This window comes from Cricetulus griseus, chromosome 5, assembly GCF_003668045.3.
Source record: "Cricetulus griseus strain 17A/GY chromosome 5, alternate assembly CriGri-PICRH-1.0, whole genome shotgun sequence".
Classification (NCBI taxonomy): domain Eukaryota; kingdom Metazoa; phylum Chordata; class Mammalia; order Rodentia; family Cricetidae; genus Cricetulus; species Cricetulus griseus.
In genome coordinates, this window is record NC_048598.1 from 30526296 (window position 1) to 30542569 (window position 16274).

At 42.2% G+C, this 16274-nt stretch overlaps 1 long non-coding RNA gene across 9 annotated transcripts in view; it reads left to right on the forward strand.

Annotated features, from left to right (window-relative positions):
* Nucleotides 1-16274, forward strand: part of LOC103159771 — a 257263-nt gene that overhangs the window by 133763 nt on the left and 107226 nt on the right. The window contains exon 5 of one of the 9 annotated variants that reach the window (XR_004770088.1): nucleotides 1518-1935. The exons of the other annotated variants lie outside the window; for them this stretch is intronic. This is a non-coding gene — a long non-coding RNA (uncharacterized LOC103159771). Of the gene's footprint in view, nucleotides 1-1517; nucleotides 1936-16274 lie in introns of those variants that run through there. 9 annotated transcript variants of the gene reach the window in all.

The window sequence follows — 16274 nt, forward strand, 5'->3', positions numbered from 1 at the left end:
TTGCTCTTGAGTCAATGAATGAGTAGTAAGTAAACATGAAGGACATTGCCATCCACTGCTGTCAACTATTAAATGTAGCAACTGTTTAGATTTGTTTAAAACAGTTCTTCAGCAATAAATTAGCTGTAGCTTACTATAACTTTACTACTATATAAACTCTAACTTTTTAAAAACTTTTTGGCTCCTGAGATAACACTTAGCCTAAAACACAAACACATTTTATAGCTATACAAAAACTGTGCTGTAGGTTTGCTTACACATCATGTGGTTAAGCAGAAGCAATACATTATATTATGATTCATAACAGTAGCAAAATTGTAGTTTTAAAGTAACAATGAAAATAATTTTATGGTTGCAGGTCACCACTACATAAGAACTGTATTAAAGGGTCACAGCATCAGGAAGGTTGAGAACCACTGTTCTAAAGGGAGGTGAAACACTCCATCCCCTCTATTGGGAAGCTCCATCAATATAGGAAATAAGCAACTCAAAATAGCTTTAGGAGTTCCCTGAAACTGATCAGATTCACTAGTCCTTGGCCTTTTCTGTAAAGGCTGCTGAGAGTCACTCTGAGGGGACCCAAGATACACAGAAGACTTTTGAGATAAGCCCAGATGACTGAAAAAGCAGAAAATAACTAAACAACCTGAAAGTAACAGATAGCAGCTAAACTGCCACCCATACTAAAGAAAATAAAGACTAGCTGAGACACCTGGTAAAGACACTCTTCCACAGCTGCCTACATACATGCTGTGCAGTGTGCTCCAGGTCCGCCGCTTTTGTGAACTGTCATCCTTGCTGGAGTGGCCCTGGGTGATGCAGCTATCTTTGAGTCATCTGTGCTCCTGACAGTAACCCTTCACTCATATTTCTGTAAATAACCCCAAGAAAACCCACTGATTCACAAAGTCAAACTTTGGTGATATCTGTACTCTGGTCTGTCATCAGTTCCCTATCTGAGAGATATGTTACATTTATCCAGGAAGTCAGTCACACAGAAATTGATGATAGTCTCAGATGTCTATAGTAGAGATACAGACATAAAAGCGCATTCTCACCCTCCAGGAACTCACCATGGCTAAGGAAACAGGCATGAAGAGGATAGTAGCAGTTTGTAGGTGTGTTAATTTCTCTAGGAGAAGTGTTTGTTTTCCCCAGATAGCCACCAACAACAGATCAAAGTAACGAAACTGCTCAAGTCCAACTTGGTGAACCAGTGATTTTATCATAACTTACAGGTTGTCATGATGAGCACGTGTGGCAGATTGTTTATAGGCACATGAATGATCCCAGAATATCTGTATCACTCACCGATTCCACCCCAGAGCAAATGACAACTTCACCTTAGCTGCTCAGGTGGAACTCCCCTTCAGTTAATTCTCTAAACTCTGTGCTTTTGAACATCTCAGGACCATGTGCAACTGGGAGAGAATTACATACAGCTGAGATGAGAGACAGAAGGGAGTGGTTGGAGTCTCATGTGGGTGTCTAGTGATCCTCTCATATCCTTCTTTTAGGAGCTAACATCAACAGACCCAACCTTGATGATGGTTTCTTGGAAGTAATCACAGTTATTCGGATTAAGACAGTAATGACTGCCATGCTTGGAGGAGCGTCATACAACAGGAGGATTGCAAATACAATGATGATCAGGTTCAAGATTGCAGAGACCACACAACAATCAAAGAAATAGAAGCAATGAATTTAAGAATGAACAAATGGGAGTGCATGAGGAGAGTTGAAGGGAGGAAAGGGAAGGGGGGAAATTATATATATTATATATATACATATATATATGTATATATATAGTTTCAAAAAGCAAAACTAAAAACATTTTTTAAGATCTAGCAATTCTAGTCATCTAAGACCCTTTACATATCTCCTGAGTGTAGCCAGGGTGTTATGCATAAAGTGACATCACTCCTTATGGCCTGACTCCTTGCTCTTGACCCAGTCTTTCACTTGGATCACCTCAGTGAGCTGCACATTTGATTACAGTAAGCAGGGAAGGAAGAAGGATTGCTGGGACACTTCCAGAACCAATGTCCCTAGCAATGCACGGTGGCTAGGGATGGTTGTGTGTAATAACCGGAACAGCTTGGGAACAAAACTGAAGGAAGACACTCTGTCCTTTAGACAGAGATCTCCAGCCACTTAACTGTCAGCCAGCAGCTCACTGGCCAGAAACAGACTTAATGACTCACTGAAAAGGAATGTGCTTGAATTAGTTGTATTAAAAAGATACAACCGGAATTGCAGATGTGGCTAACTTGGTAGGATATTTGCCCACATACACAAAATTCTGAGTTTAAGTTTAAGTTCCAGTATCACATAAAACCACTGTGGTAGTTAGTGCACGCCTATAATCCCAGCTCTTGGGAGGTAGAAGTTGGAGGATCAGAAGTTCAAAGTCATCTTTAGCTAGGACACCTGGGACCTTATTTCAGAAAAACAATAAGTAAACAAACAGCAGGTAATGCTAGCATTTCTATGTCTAGTTTATCTGGACTACCCCACACCCTCCAAATGATCTGGAAATACTTGGACTATTTCCATGAGGTTCTTTTTCATGACCCAGGATGATTAGCAGAAAAATGCCCTCTGCCCATGACTCAGATGAGGTCTGGGATGTACTCGGCAGTTCAGCAATGTTTTTAATAGACTAAGGACTGAGGACAAGGCTCCATCAGCACCTCAGGAAAAACCTTTGGGAAAATGAGAACCAGATCATCCTGCAACCCAAACCCAACTGAGCCAGGGCCCTTTGCAAAAGGAGAAGGCATCTTAAGCTGACCCAGCCTGTTGCCCTTCTAGAGTGGACTTGTGAGCTCAAAATTCTAACTAAACAGTTACGAAGTACAATTGGTATATACCCACCCTGGCTGAGAGTCTTTGGAGTCATTTGTTTATCTGTTTTTCTGTCCACTCGCCCTTACCTCCTCGAGAAGTAATTGTTGATATAAATGCTCCAGCTGGGCTGGAGAGAAGGCTTAGTGAGTGAAATACAAGACTGGGTCCTCAGAACCCACATAAAAGCTGTAATCAGAGTGCTGAGGAGGCAGAGAAGGCAGAGGAGACAGAGGACACTCCCCATCCCTACCAAAGAAGCTACAGAGCCAGATTAGCCAAATCATTAATCTCTGAATTCAAGTGAGAGATTCTGCCTTCGTATATAAGATGGATCCATAAAAGTATACTTCCACATTCACATATATGTGCCCTCCTACTCATACCCATATCTGCACACATGTGAACACATATACACACATGCACATGCAAAAAAAAATGAATCCCATAGATCCTTGAACTGGTCCAGGCATCACAGTTCAGATGTCCAGGTAGCTAGCACATCAATTAAAACGAAATGTGTCATAGTAACATGAATTGACTGTATAAACTATATGTCTTATAAGTATGTGTTATAGCTTTAGTAACTTATGAGTGTGTGTTCCACAATATTTAAAATCTTGTTCATGAAGTGTATAAGATACTTGTCCAGTTGCCTTCCCGGTCAGTCTTTGGCTTTGCTCTTTCTCCTGATGGGGCCAGGCACACCCCATTCCACTAAACCACTCAGAAATCTTTTTGTAATATAAATTTTATTTAAATTAGAAACAATCTTATTTTACATATCAATCCCAGTTCCCTCTCCCTCCCTTACCCCTCACCGACACCCCTATCCCAATTCCCATCCACTCCCCAGGGAGGGTCAGGCCTTCCATGAGGGATCATCAAAATCTGTGAAGTCATTTTTGGCAGGGACTAGGCCCTCCCCTGTGTATCTAGGCCAAGAGAGTATCCTTCCATGGGAAATGGGCCCCTGAAGTCCATTCGTGCACTAGGGATACATCCTGATTTAACTGCCAGAGGCCCCATAGACTGCCCAGTGCTCCTAGCTGACACCCAGGTTCAGGGGACCTGTTTTGGTCCTATGTTGGTTCCCCAGCTGTCAGACTGGGATCCTTGAGTTCCCACTTTCTCAGGTCAGCTGTTTCTGCAGGTTTTCCCAGCATGATCTTGACCGCTTTCTTGTTCACTCCTCCATCTCTGAAACTGGATTCCAGGAGTTTGACCCAGTGCTTAGCTGTGGGTATCTGCTTCTGCTTCCATCAACTACTTGATGAAGGCTCTAGGATAGCATTTAAGGTAGTCATTATTCTCATTAGGGGAAGGGCATTTAAGTTAGACTCTCCATTATTGTTTAGATTCCTAGTTGGGGTCATCCTTGTGAATCTCTATACAACTCCCTAGTGCCAGACTTCTCTTTAAACCTCCCTCTATTGATGTGTCTCTTTTATTGTTCTCCTCTATTCCTCTCCCCACTAAATCTTCCTGATCCCTCATGTTCTCCTCCCCTCTCCTCTTCTCCCCTCCTTTTCCTCCTCCCCTCTCCTCTTCTCCCCTCCTTTTCCTCCTCCCTCCATCCCCCTCCCCCATGCTCCCAATTTGTTCAGGAGCTCTTGTCTTTTCCACTTTACTGGGGGATCCTGCATGTTTCTCTTAGGGTCCTCCTTGTTTCCTAACTTCTCTGGCAGTGTGGACTGTAGGCTGGTAATCCTTTGCTCTATGTCTAAAACCCATATATGAGTGAGTACATACCATGTTTGTCTTTTTGTGACTGGGTTACCTCACTCAGGATGGTTTCTTCTAGTTCAGTTCATTTGCCAGCAAATTTCAAGATTCCAGGGGGAGGGAGCTAGGAGAATGAGAAGGGGAGAAGAAGAGGGATGACGAGGACATGAGGGTGCAGAAAGTATGAGTCAGGGGAAGATTACATGATAACAAGAATGGAGATATCATAATAGAGGGAGACATTTTTGATTTACTGAGAAATCAGGCACTAGGGAAATGTCTGGAGATCTACAAAGATGACACCAGCTAACTATCTCAGCAACGGAGGAGAGGCTATCTTAAATGCCCTCCCCTGATTATGAGATTGATGACTGACTTATATGCCTTCATCCAGCAGCTGGTGGAAGTAGAAGCAGACACCCATAACTAATCACTGATCTGAACTGGAACCCAGATGCAGAGAAGGACCAGTGAAGACCACAGAGGTCCAGACCAGGCTGGTGAAACACACTGACCTAAACATCCAGGAACTCTTGCTCCCCAGTCTGGTAGCTGGAATACCAGCATGGGACTAATCCAGACCCCAAGAACATGGGTTTCTGTGAGGAAACCTCAGAAATCTATGGGACCTCCTGTAGAAACCCAGTATTTATCTCTAGCATAGGTGTAGACTTTGGGAGCCCATTCCATATAGAGGAATACTCCCTGAGCCAAGACACACGGGGGTGGGCCTAGGTCCTATCCCAAAGAATAAGAAAGACTCTGATGACACCCTACGAAGGCCTCACCATCCAGTGGTAGCAGAAAAGATATGTGACAGATAAGGTTTTAGTTGGGGGGGGTAGGGGAGGACGGGTGGGAGAAGGGAACAGGGATTGTCATGTAAAACAATCCTGTTTCTAATTCAAATAAAAAAGTTGGAAAAAATTCAAGATTCCATTGTTTTTATCTGCTGGGTAGTACTCCATTGTGTAAATGTACCACATTTTCTCTATCCATTCTTCAGTTGAGGGGCATCTAGAATGCTTCCAGGTTCTGGCTATTACTTGAACATAGTTTAAAAGGTCCTTATTGTATGAATGTGCATCCAGTGGAACTGCTAGATCTTGAGGTAAACTGGTTCTCATTTTCCAGAGAAACCACCATACTGATTTCCAAAGTGGCTGTACAGGTTTTCACTCCCACCAGCAATGGAGAAGCATTCCCCTTTCTCCACATCCTCTCCACTCAGAAATCTCATCCAACTCTCAGAAGTACCCTCTTCCTGGGGGTTCACATGTTATCAGCAAGGGGATCAGAAGTAGGAGGCAAAGCTCCATTCTGTCTTCTGCTGCTGTTTGAAGAGTTCCCCTAAACTTTAGGAAACTCAACCTAGGCTAGACTGGGACTCCTAGATTTAACCCAGAAACGAATGTCAGTACTAAGTAATTTGAAGCAGTGATGGGGTTTTATGTTTTATTTTCACATGTGTGTGAAATGATGTGTATATGCATGTGCACATTTATGTGGGGGCATGTAGGCATGTGTGTGCCACAGTGGAAGTCAGAGGGATGTGTACGTTTTCTGTCGTCACCTTCGATTTTGTCTGAGGCAGGGTTTCTTGTTCATTGGTATCTTTTGAGTTTCTGAGGATTCTCCTGTCTCTGCCTCTTATCTGGATTTACCACATCCAGTTTTACATGGGTTTTGAGAATTAGAACACTGGTCCTTGTATCTGCAAGGCAAACTTTTTATCCACTCGCCTGAATATTTTGAGTTGAGAGAAAAAAGGGTGGGTACCGAGAAAGAGAAGCGAAGTGTGGCTGTGGCTTGTCTAAGAGAGTCTACTTCACTGTCTTTACTATAGGTATTTACAGGATTTTTGTGCATTTTCAAGTTAGCATCTTCAAAGGGTTGGTAGGAAACCTAAATGAGATCACAGGGTGGTTCCTTGGGGGCCCCTGAAAGGCTTACAGATGATAAGATTTGGGACATTAGGCTACCTTCACTATAAACAAAGTCAATACTCTTGTTTGAGATCCTCCTAGTCTGTCTGGAGGAAGGAACGAGGCCTTTCCCAAGGTCACAGGCAGGCAGGCAAGTCTGGGCCATTTATATTTTAGCATGAAATATCTACATGTTAAAGGAATACTCTGTCTGTCAGAAACCCTCACAGTGTTATTAGCTGTGTTGGAATTCTTGCTTCTTAGCTGGTGGGAAGTTTCAGTCAGGTTCCAGGGTTAGGAGTTCCTGTCTCTTTCCATGTCTCCAGTTTTCCCAGGGTGGGGGGTGTGCCCTCACACCCACTCTCACCTGTCATTGTCATCATCATCATCATCATCATCATCATCAACAACAAACAATGCTTCTTCCAATTTAGTTGTTTAGTTTTTTTTGAATGAGACCAAATCCCCCTTTGTGTGGAGGGATTACAGCTGAGGGGTTTAGTGCAAAAGCACATGGATGCTCGCAGCCTTCTACCTTGTTACTCTTCTCCCCAAAGACACTAAACACAAGGACAACAGCTGTTTGAGGGAAGTACAGGCAAAGAGACCAGAAGCAGGTATGAGGTGGTCAGGAGGAGCAGGGAAAGGAAAAGATGAGGGGAGGGTGAGGAAGAGGAGGAGAAGAGTGCAGACTTGCAAAGAACACAGGTTCTAGAAGACGGTGTTTAAAACTCACTCCATCTTGACTATTGAAGATGTCAAAGAAAAGACATGACAAATGCTCAGGTCTCCTTTCTCATGGGCCTTTGCCAAAAACAAACATCTCTGAAACCTAAGTGTTTTTTCAGTTAGTCCTTTAATTTCCAAAGCACATTGTGTCCCGCGCGCGCGCGCGCTGTATTTTCTCGCCAGCAAGAAATACACGCAGGACACTCGGATCCTTCTGCAGACAAGCTTTTAATGCATCTTGTGAGGGGAGAGCATAAGCTTACCAGAGCGGAGACACTGAACCAAGAAAACCATCCCTTATAAAGGCTGACCAGCCGCCTGGGACGTGTTACCCTATGAATGGCTTCAGCTCCTCAGGCCAAATGAGCCACGGGATAGGCAGAGATCAAAGGAATGGAGATTACCCAGCGCCTGTGAAGTAATTTACATCTTGGTGTCTTCAGGCACCATATTGTAATGGATAATGCAGGAACCGGCTCCCTACAACATTGTTAGTCAGTTTCCCCGAGACATCTCATAGAAACTAAATCTTGTTAGTGTAGTGTTTGTTCTTTTCATGTTCAGGCTAATGCACACTGGGCTGTCAGGTTTGAGTTGCTTAGCCATAGAGACCAATGCCTTTTCTCCATCCAGCTGCTCACTAGCCCACCCACATACTCAGTCTCATGAACATCTACTATTCACAAAGACACAGAGATACTGATAAGGACAAAATAGTGTCACTGGTCCCAAACATTCAGTCTGCTAATGATAACAGCTGTCTAAGTAGGTGCTGCTAATACACTGAGACCAAGCTTCTGATAGAAACTAGTAGAGTTTGGGGGAAATTTGGGGGAACTAGATCTAATTTGGTCTGCCTCCGCTCAAAGATAACAGAAGAGGCGGTTATTCTTTTTTTAGCACTCACTAGGGTGCGGTGCACATTTCTGTGGGTAACCACAGCCATCATACAGATACAGATAGTTTTACCCTGTCTGTCACCTAGTATTTATTTGTATATCTACTCATCAATTGACCAGTTAGCCAACGTACTGGATTTTAATTTTCTAATGTGGAAAATTGGGTTAATCAACCCCAAGATTCAAGAATAATTAAGCAGTCTACGAAGCAGGCTAGCTCGGGACACTACAGATATGGGGAATAGATGTCAGAGACAGAAAGATATTGGGAAAATCACTCCCAGCAAAGAGATCAGTTTCTTCTCTTGCCCTTTTGTTTCCTACTTCATCCCATAAAAGCCAAAGGCAGCTGAGAGTAACTTAGATACTGCCTCACTGAGGCCAGCTGTGATCTGTCCCACGTTGGCCATTTGCCTTGATTTGAAACATTTAGAGCTCATAAATCTCAAAGGTCAATGGTGGAAATCGCACCAGACGATGATTGATGGGCTTAATTCAGAACCTTTTGTAACTAAGCAGTTTCCTAGTCTCTCCCCTTCTTCCCTCTCAGCATCTCTTCCCCCTCAGCTAATCACCAGATCATGGGCCACATTGTTTCCCTCTTCCTTCTTTGGAGGATTACCCTTCCCATGTGAGTTAATTGACCTCCGTCAGTTCAGGAAATAACTATTTCTCTAGAAAGCCACTTTTCTTTTTTTGGACCCATCTCAGAAAGCTTAGTAGATGAAAATGAAAATTAATGAAGTGGTTCTTAATTCACAAGGTTTTTATTACATTGTATTTGTAAGTGTGTCTGCCATCCTTTTCAGCTTTGTTAGTATTCGGGCATCTGTTCTGGCCTGTCCATGGGATTCTGACTGGATACCCCTCAGCTGCAGCCACCAAGAGTACCACCTGTGCCTATTCACTATGTTCCCATTAAAAGAGCCCTGCCCATCTCCCACCCCCTCTTTCCTTCTCTCCTTCTCTCTGTCTGTTTTCTTTCTGCCTCTCTTTCTCTCTAACTCCTTCTCTGTGTGTCTCTGTGTCTCTCTGTCTCTCTCTTTGTCTCTCTTTCCTCTCTCCTACTACTCCTGTCCCCAGAGGCCAGTCTGCCCCTCCCCTTTCCCCATTTTATGATCCCTTCCCCTAATTAAAAACAAAATAAAACAAACAAAAAAAATCCTCTGCTTGAACCCTGTTGCATGGTGTCTTTCTCTCACACTGTTTTTCTTAAATTACAATAATCTTGTGAGACAGGGGGCTCTGGGATGGGACTGTGGGTTTTAGGATCAAGGAACTTCATTTTAATCTAGAAGGAATGTATCCTTAAATAAGTAATCTAATGTTTTGGAACCTGTATTTTCCCTCCTGTTAAAATTGGGAGGAATGGTGTCCTTGTACTCTGCTTCTAGTCTGTGAAATTTCCCTTGACCTGATGAGTCCTTCCTTTTACCCTCCTCTCTATCTGATTTGAATTCTTCTTATCTGCTGTAGAATGAATGCTACCCTCCAAGAAAAACAGCAGTCATCTTCATCAGAACAACTGTGGCCACTTGCAAGAGACATCCAAGATAAGACTAGCTGTCTGTAGATAGTCCCTCATAAAAGAGATTCCAGCAGCTCCTTCTTGCATCTCTTATATGTGATTCTGCCCTAACTGCACATGGTCTTGAGGTCTTGAATATGCTAGAGTATATGGATGTTGGAAAGTTGACTAAGAAGTGGAGAGATACCATTTTTACATCCATGGGGAAGCCATAGTTGTGTGGGAGGGTGTCCCTGAAAATGCTATGGATGGCAACCAATCAATAAAATTAGGAGAACTCTCCCTGAAAATTGTGCTGATTCTTTACATTTATTGGATCTTGTGATGGTTGAAGTCACAATATCTTTTTTATTGCTTATCCCAGGAATGGTTCCTGAAATACAAAGAGTGATCTCAAAGATGGCCTGTATAGTTATTAAAACTACTAACATTACAGCAAAAAGTATTAGCAGAAATCATCAAGAGATGGATGAAGTGAGAAGCACACTTTTACAAAACAGAACTACTATGTTTTACTTGTTGCTTAAGCATAATCTTGGTTGTCAGCACTTTCTTGACATGTGTCTCTTTAATGTGTCATGTTTTTCCCATACTATAGATGGCCAAATTGATAATTTGCAAGCAGAGGTAGATAAAATCTCTCAAATGACCACTGTATGGCCATCATGGTTCGGGTGGCTTTCCCCTTCCTCTTGTCCTCTGTTAGCTATTCTTGTAATTCTCTTATGCTTGCCCATATTAGTCAGACTAGCCATAAAGTCAATGCATTCAACCTTGTCTTATATTACAGCCACTATTTTCTCTTTAAAAACTTCGAAATGGGAGATGTAGATGACACATACAGACAAGTTCTAGGGAAACCAGAAATGTTAAACATGCAGGCTTATCTCTTCAATGAATGGGATATGTATACCTGTTTTCATCCCAGAAGGCTGGGAGTGGATGTTATTAGTAGCCTGATGATCCTTTGCTATCTGTAGAGTCAGGCCTTACCTGAATCCCCCAGACTCCTGAGCCTTGTTTCTCAGCTAATAGAATTCACTCTAATGGACAAGGTCACAGATTCTTTGCAAAGGATATGCACTGTGCAAAGGAGTTCCAGTGTACACACTCCTTAAGCTTTGCTGTGATAATTGTCATGAGGACACTTTTTTCCCCAAGGTTGCATTGTGCTTAAATATGTCAAAACTCAACTATTCATGGTCAGAGTTTGAACCAACACTGAGTAACTAAGACGTGTTGAAACAGATTTCCTTCTTACCTTCATGGCTGGTTTCTCTGCCCACTGTCAAATTTGCAGGGACCCACACACATCACCCATGTCGGGGGGGGGGGGTGAGACTTTACAGTGGTGCAGTTGCTGTAGGGCCACCCATGCTTCTACAAGTAGCTAATCATCCATGCTCTATAAGCAAACCCAATAAACTCATTGGTCCCCCAAGTTAGATGCTGGGGAAACCATACTTTGCCTCATTGTGGGGGCCTTCTAAGGAGGGGTGGACATTTGTTCACATCTCACTATGGAAGGAATTTTCATAATACCATCCTTGAAGACTAAATTCTAGTTACTGCTTTCTTGTTTTCTGTGATGTTGTATTTGCCCCTCCTTCTGAACTCATCCTAACTATGTATTCTCTCTGCTACTTAACTAGCCTCACCATTCAGGGCCTTTTAAAAAATCATTGTTGCCAAGAAGAAGAAAAGAAAACACAAAGATGCAGATTTTGAGCAAATTTCTCAATTTACAAAACTCTGCTTCAAATGTCTCTATGAATACATCTAGTGATTTCTATTTTCATTTATTTAATTCCATCCTAGGATTTAAGAAAAACATCAATGTTACTATTTAACCAAGGATGTGAACTTGCCCTTTTCCTTGCCTTCTACCACACCAGGAGAATTATTGCTTTGTTTTTCTCAAGCAACTGAGATCAACAATCACTGCTTCCAAATGACACATTTGACAGATTTGTCAGCATCAGATTGTGTGTTTCACTATAAAAAAGAAGTCTAGACTTCTCTCTGCTTCATCCTCTCCTCCAGCAACATCCATCTCCAAATAACTTGTAACACTGAAACCAATACTGTATCCTTCCTTACAATAAAACTTGCCCATAGCCTGAAGGATTTCAAATGGTCCTGCAGAAACTCCAATTCATTTTAAATCTCATTATGAGGTGGCAAACAGCTTGTTTACTCTGGCTCCTTACCTGGTCCTGCTTTGCCTCGCTCCTGGAACTGTATTACACAATTACCTTGAAATTCTGGTATCACTTTCTCACCTACAGCAAATGTCTTACAAACACATACCAGACATGTAGTTATCTTCATTCTGCATATCATCAAAGATCTCATCATTCATTTCATTTTATGCTTGGCCATCATTGGCTCTCTCTAGGTCATTGATAGATCTATCATGGAATTTTCAAAGCTTATATCTTTCCTCCTAAAAAAAATATGGAGAATAGAGAAGTCTGCTGTGTACATTTTTATCAATTGTTCCAAACGTTGGATCTTCCACACTAGACTTAGGTTCTCATATATTGACTACACTTTCTATACACACTCTTATTTATGGGTCCCATTTTGAGGTTTGGAAAGTAATGGTTCTCAGAGTCTAGACCAGGTTTCAGGAGTTTTCCATTTTGTTGCATCATCAAAAATTGCTTGAGAAAACAAAACCTACTAGACTGTATATTAAAAGTACCATGGTGGTTAATGCAGTTAAGAGTATGGTGTCAACTCCAGGCAGTTTAGAGTTGTGAAAAAAAGAAAATATTTTCATACACTAAACACACAGACATGGCTTTGGTATTTCATGGCACTCATTATTTTAAATTGAAAATAGGGTTTTTTCCTTACAATTTATTCTGATCATGGTTCCCCTCCTCCAACTTCTCCACATCCTTCCAACCTCTCCAACCACCCAACTTGTGTCCTTTAACTAAATTCCAAGGAATGCTCATTGCTACCACCTAAATCCAATTTCAAACGAAAGAACCGTTGTCTTGTTCAACAGTATTACTTGTCTGGTCTGAGAAGCTACAGAGAATGTTTACTTTAATAAGGGGGTGGGAAAACTAGTTCATGGTCTACAGACAACTCATAGGCTTTGCTTCTCGTCCTAAAAATCAGAGAATTAACCTCTACTAAAAGTGTCCATTTGGTTTATAATGTCAGTTAGCTCCATCATTTATGTTTAGTTTTTTTTTTGTTTTGTTTTGTTTTTTTTCCTGAATGACCTATCTATTGGTGAGAGTTTGGTATTGAAGTTTTCCACTGTCAGTGTGTCCACTGTCAGTGTGTGAGAATCAATACGTGAGTTAAGCTGTAGTAATGCTCCTTGTATAAGCTTGAGTGCCCTTGTGTTTGTTGCATAGATGCTAAGAACTACCCTGTCCTCTTGGTAGATTTTCCCTTTGATGAATATGGCATGTCCTTTCCTATCTCTTCTGATTAGTTTTGGCTTGAAGTCTATTTTGTCAGATAATAAAATGAATATACCAGGTCATTTCTTGGGTCCATCTGTTTGGAATATCTTTCTCAATTCTTTTACCCTGAGATGATATCTATACTTGATATTAAGGTTTTTTTTTCTTGGATGAAACAGAAAGATGAATCCTGTTTTTGCATCCATTCTGTTAATCTGTATCCTTTTATTGGGAAATCCAGACCATTGATGGTGAGAGGTATCAATGACCAGTGATTGTCGATTCCTGTTATTTTGTTGTTGTTGTTGTTGTTATTGGTGGTGGTGGTGGTGGTGGTGGTGGTGGTGGTGTGTGTGTGTGTGTGTGTGTGTGTGTGTGTGTGTGTGTGTGTGTGTGTGTTTCCCTCTTTTGAATTTTCAGATCTGGGATTGTTTCCCTGTGTCTTCTTAGATGTAGTTACTCTTCAGGTTGGAGTTTTCCTTCTAGCACCTTCTTTAGGGATGGATTTGTACATGGATATTGCTTAAATTTGTTTTTATCATGTAACATGTTACTTTCTCCATCTGTGATGATTAAAAGTTTCCTCAGTGTAGCAGTCTGGGCTAAAATCTGTGGTCTCTTAAGAATCTGCAGCACATTTCCTTTCCCTGTTTGTTTGTGTTTTCATACATTTCTTAAAGGGATTTATTTATTTACTCTTTAATGACCCCTACCATAGTCACAAAAGCTGTCTTTTTTTCATGTGTTTCTGCTATGTTGGAATATTCAGGGCCTGCAGTGGTAGGGTTGCTAGTCTCTAGTGGAAACATATCATCCTGGCTGTTATTGTTTATGTTTTTATGCTGACATGTAAGCATTGAGGTTGGAAAGATTATAATTCTGGTTTCCAAAGTCTGGTTTTTAAATCTGGTTTTGCCTTTGTTGGGTAGGAGTTTTGTTCCTTGATTTCTGTTTTCCTCTGGTTCTTAGGAGAGTTTGATGACTGTGTATTGCCTGGGAGGAAATTCTTCTGGGGTCCTGATAGTTATGGCCACTGAGTTCCAGGTAAAATGTGTTTCTGGATATTGGGAGCTGACACTTAGGAATGGGGATGGACTGGGGGAGGGAGCCACTGATGGGGGTTTACAGAAGGGAGAAAATCAGGGCGCTCCACCAGAATCTGTTTAGTTAGTCCCTTGGGAATGGGGGCAGAGAGTGAGGAAGGCCACATGAGAAGGTCTGCTACAGATCTTGGGGTGAGACTGGGGGATTGGACTTGGAGGAATGGAAGGAGAGGTGAGTTGAAGAGCTGCAGTTAGCATTCCTGGTCAGAGTGGCCTGTGGGTTCCCAGGGAGTATCTACTGGAGTTGTGGGCTGAGAAAAAGCAATGGGTTGGAGAAGGAATTTTGGAGGGGAAGATCTGTGTAATCCTCTAGAGATGGGGGTAGGGTTGAGGCTGCAGCTGGTATTCTGCCACAGAGCTGAGGATGTGACTGGGGGGTTGGATCTGGAGGAGCAGAAGGAGACGTGAAACTCTGCAATTAACCCACTTGCTAACCTGGCCAGAGTGGCCTGTAGGTTCTCAGGGAGTGCCCCTGGAGTTGGGAGCTGGGATAAAGCAAGGAGTTGGGGCAAGTTAGGAAAGAAAGATCTGTGGGACCCACTGGAGATGGGGTGGCTGCTGCAGGCATTCTTGGGCAGAGCTGGGGATGAGACTGGACATTGGATCTGAAGGAGCAGAGGGAGAGGTGAAGATCTTCAGTCAGCTCTTTCTACTTTTAGCAGTAAGATAACCTGAGTCCATTTGGGGCTAACCACATACTGTCGGCTGTGGGGTGATCAACTCTAATCATACAGACCCTTTCAACCATCCCTGAATTTATGTGGAGAAAGATGATGGTTTCTGTGTGACTAAATAATGAGGACATTCATTCCTAGCCACAGATCTCCAGCAAGGTGAGAGAAACTGGAGATTAAAAGACAACTCTTTGTTCAATCATGCTTCCATGAAAACTGTATAAAAGATCCTAAATGATAGGATCCAGGCTGGTGACCTTGAGGTACATGGAGGGTAGCACACCAGGAAAAGCTATGGAAACTCTGGAGAGTGTCCAATCTCCATCTTTTGCCTCATCCATCTTTTTGATGTGGTTATAGGCTTTCTAATACACTGGTAAACATGAGAGTAGGAGCCCTTGGAGCAAGTTGTTTAACCCAACAAACGGAATAAGAACCTTTGATTTATAGCCAGTTAATCAGATGATATCTTAGGAACTTCAATTAGAATGGACTAGGGAGACTGTGGGATAACAATCTAAAAATAGTCATGCATTGACAAGGCACATCATCGACCTCCTTGCCCAGTAGTAGGAAAACCTACATTATAGGGTGCTAAGTGCTACCTCTAGTATTTTATTTATTTTAAACTTCTAAGTCAACATGATGGATCCCAACAGGGCAGGTGTGGATGTTATAGGTATGGGTACCCTCAGGAGGCCACACTAATGTCTAGGACACTCTCCAGTGATTCAAAAGACAGAACTAATTCCCATGACTTCTGCTTTCCTAAGAACTTCCTTAAGAAGGCTTCATTTCCCCATCTTACTTTCTAGGAATTTGAGAAACTACTATATCACCTTTGAATATGTAATCATTGTAATTATAATCCGTGAATACATAATCATAAAACACCTTTGATGACAGTGTCACCCCTTAGTGGAAAGTATAAATTTTGTGTACGCCAAATAAAACATGAGACGGATCATAATAATCATAGAGATTATGGTGTCGTGGGTGTCATAGGAAGGAACATCTTCTAAACCAGTGCTTCTCAACCTTCCTAATGCTGTGACCCTTTAATACAGTTCCTCATGTTGTGGTGACCCCCAATCATAAAACTCTTTTGTTGCTACTTCATAACTGTAATTTTGCTACTGTTACAAATCAAAATGTAAATACCTGATATGTGACCCACAGGTTGAGAACCACTGCTTTTTTTTTTATTATTATTCATTAGGGAATAAGCTTGTTTCACATGTAAGTCCCTTCTCCCTCTCCCTCCCCCCCCATCCTTCCTCCCCCACCCCATCCCTCCTCCCCCACCCCAACCTACCCCCCACCCCATCCACCCACCACTCCCCAGGCAGGATAGGGCCCTCAACGGGGACTCTGCAAAGTCCACCAAATCTTCCTGTGCTGGGCCTGGGCCCT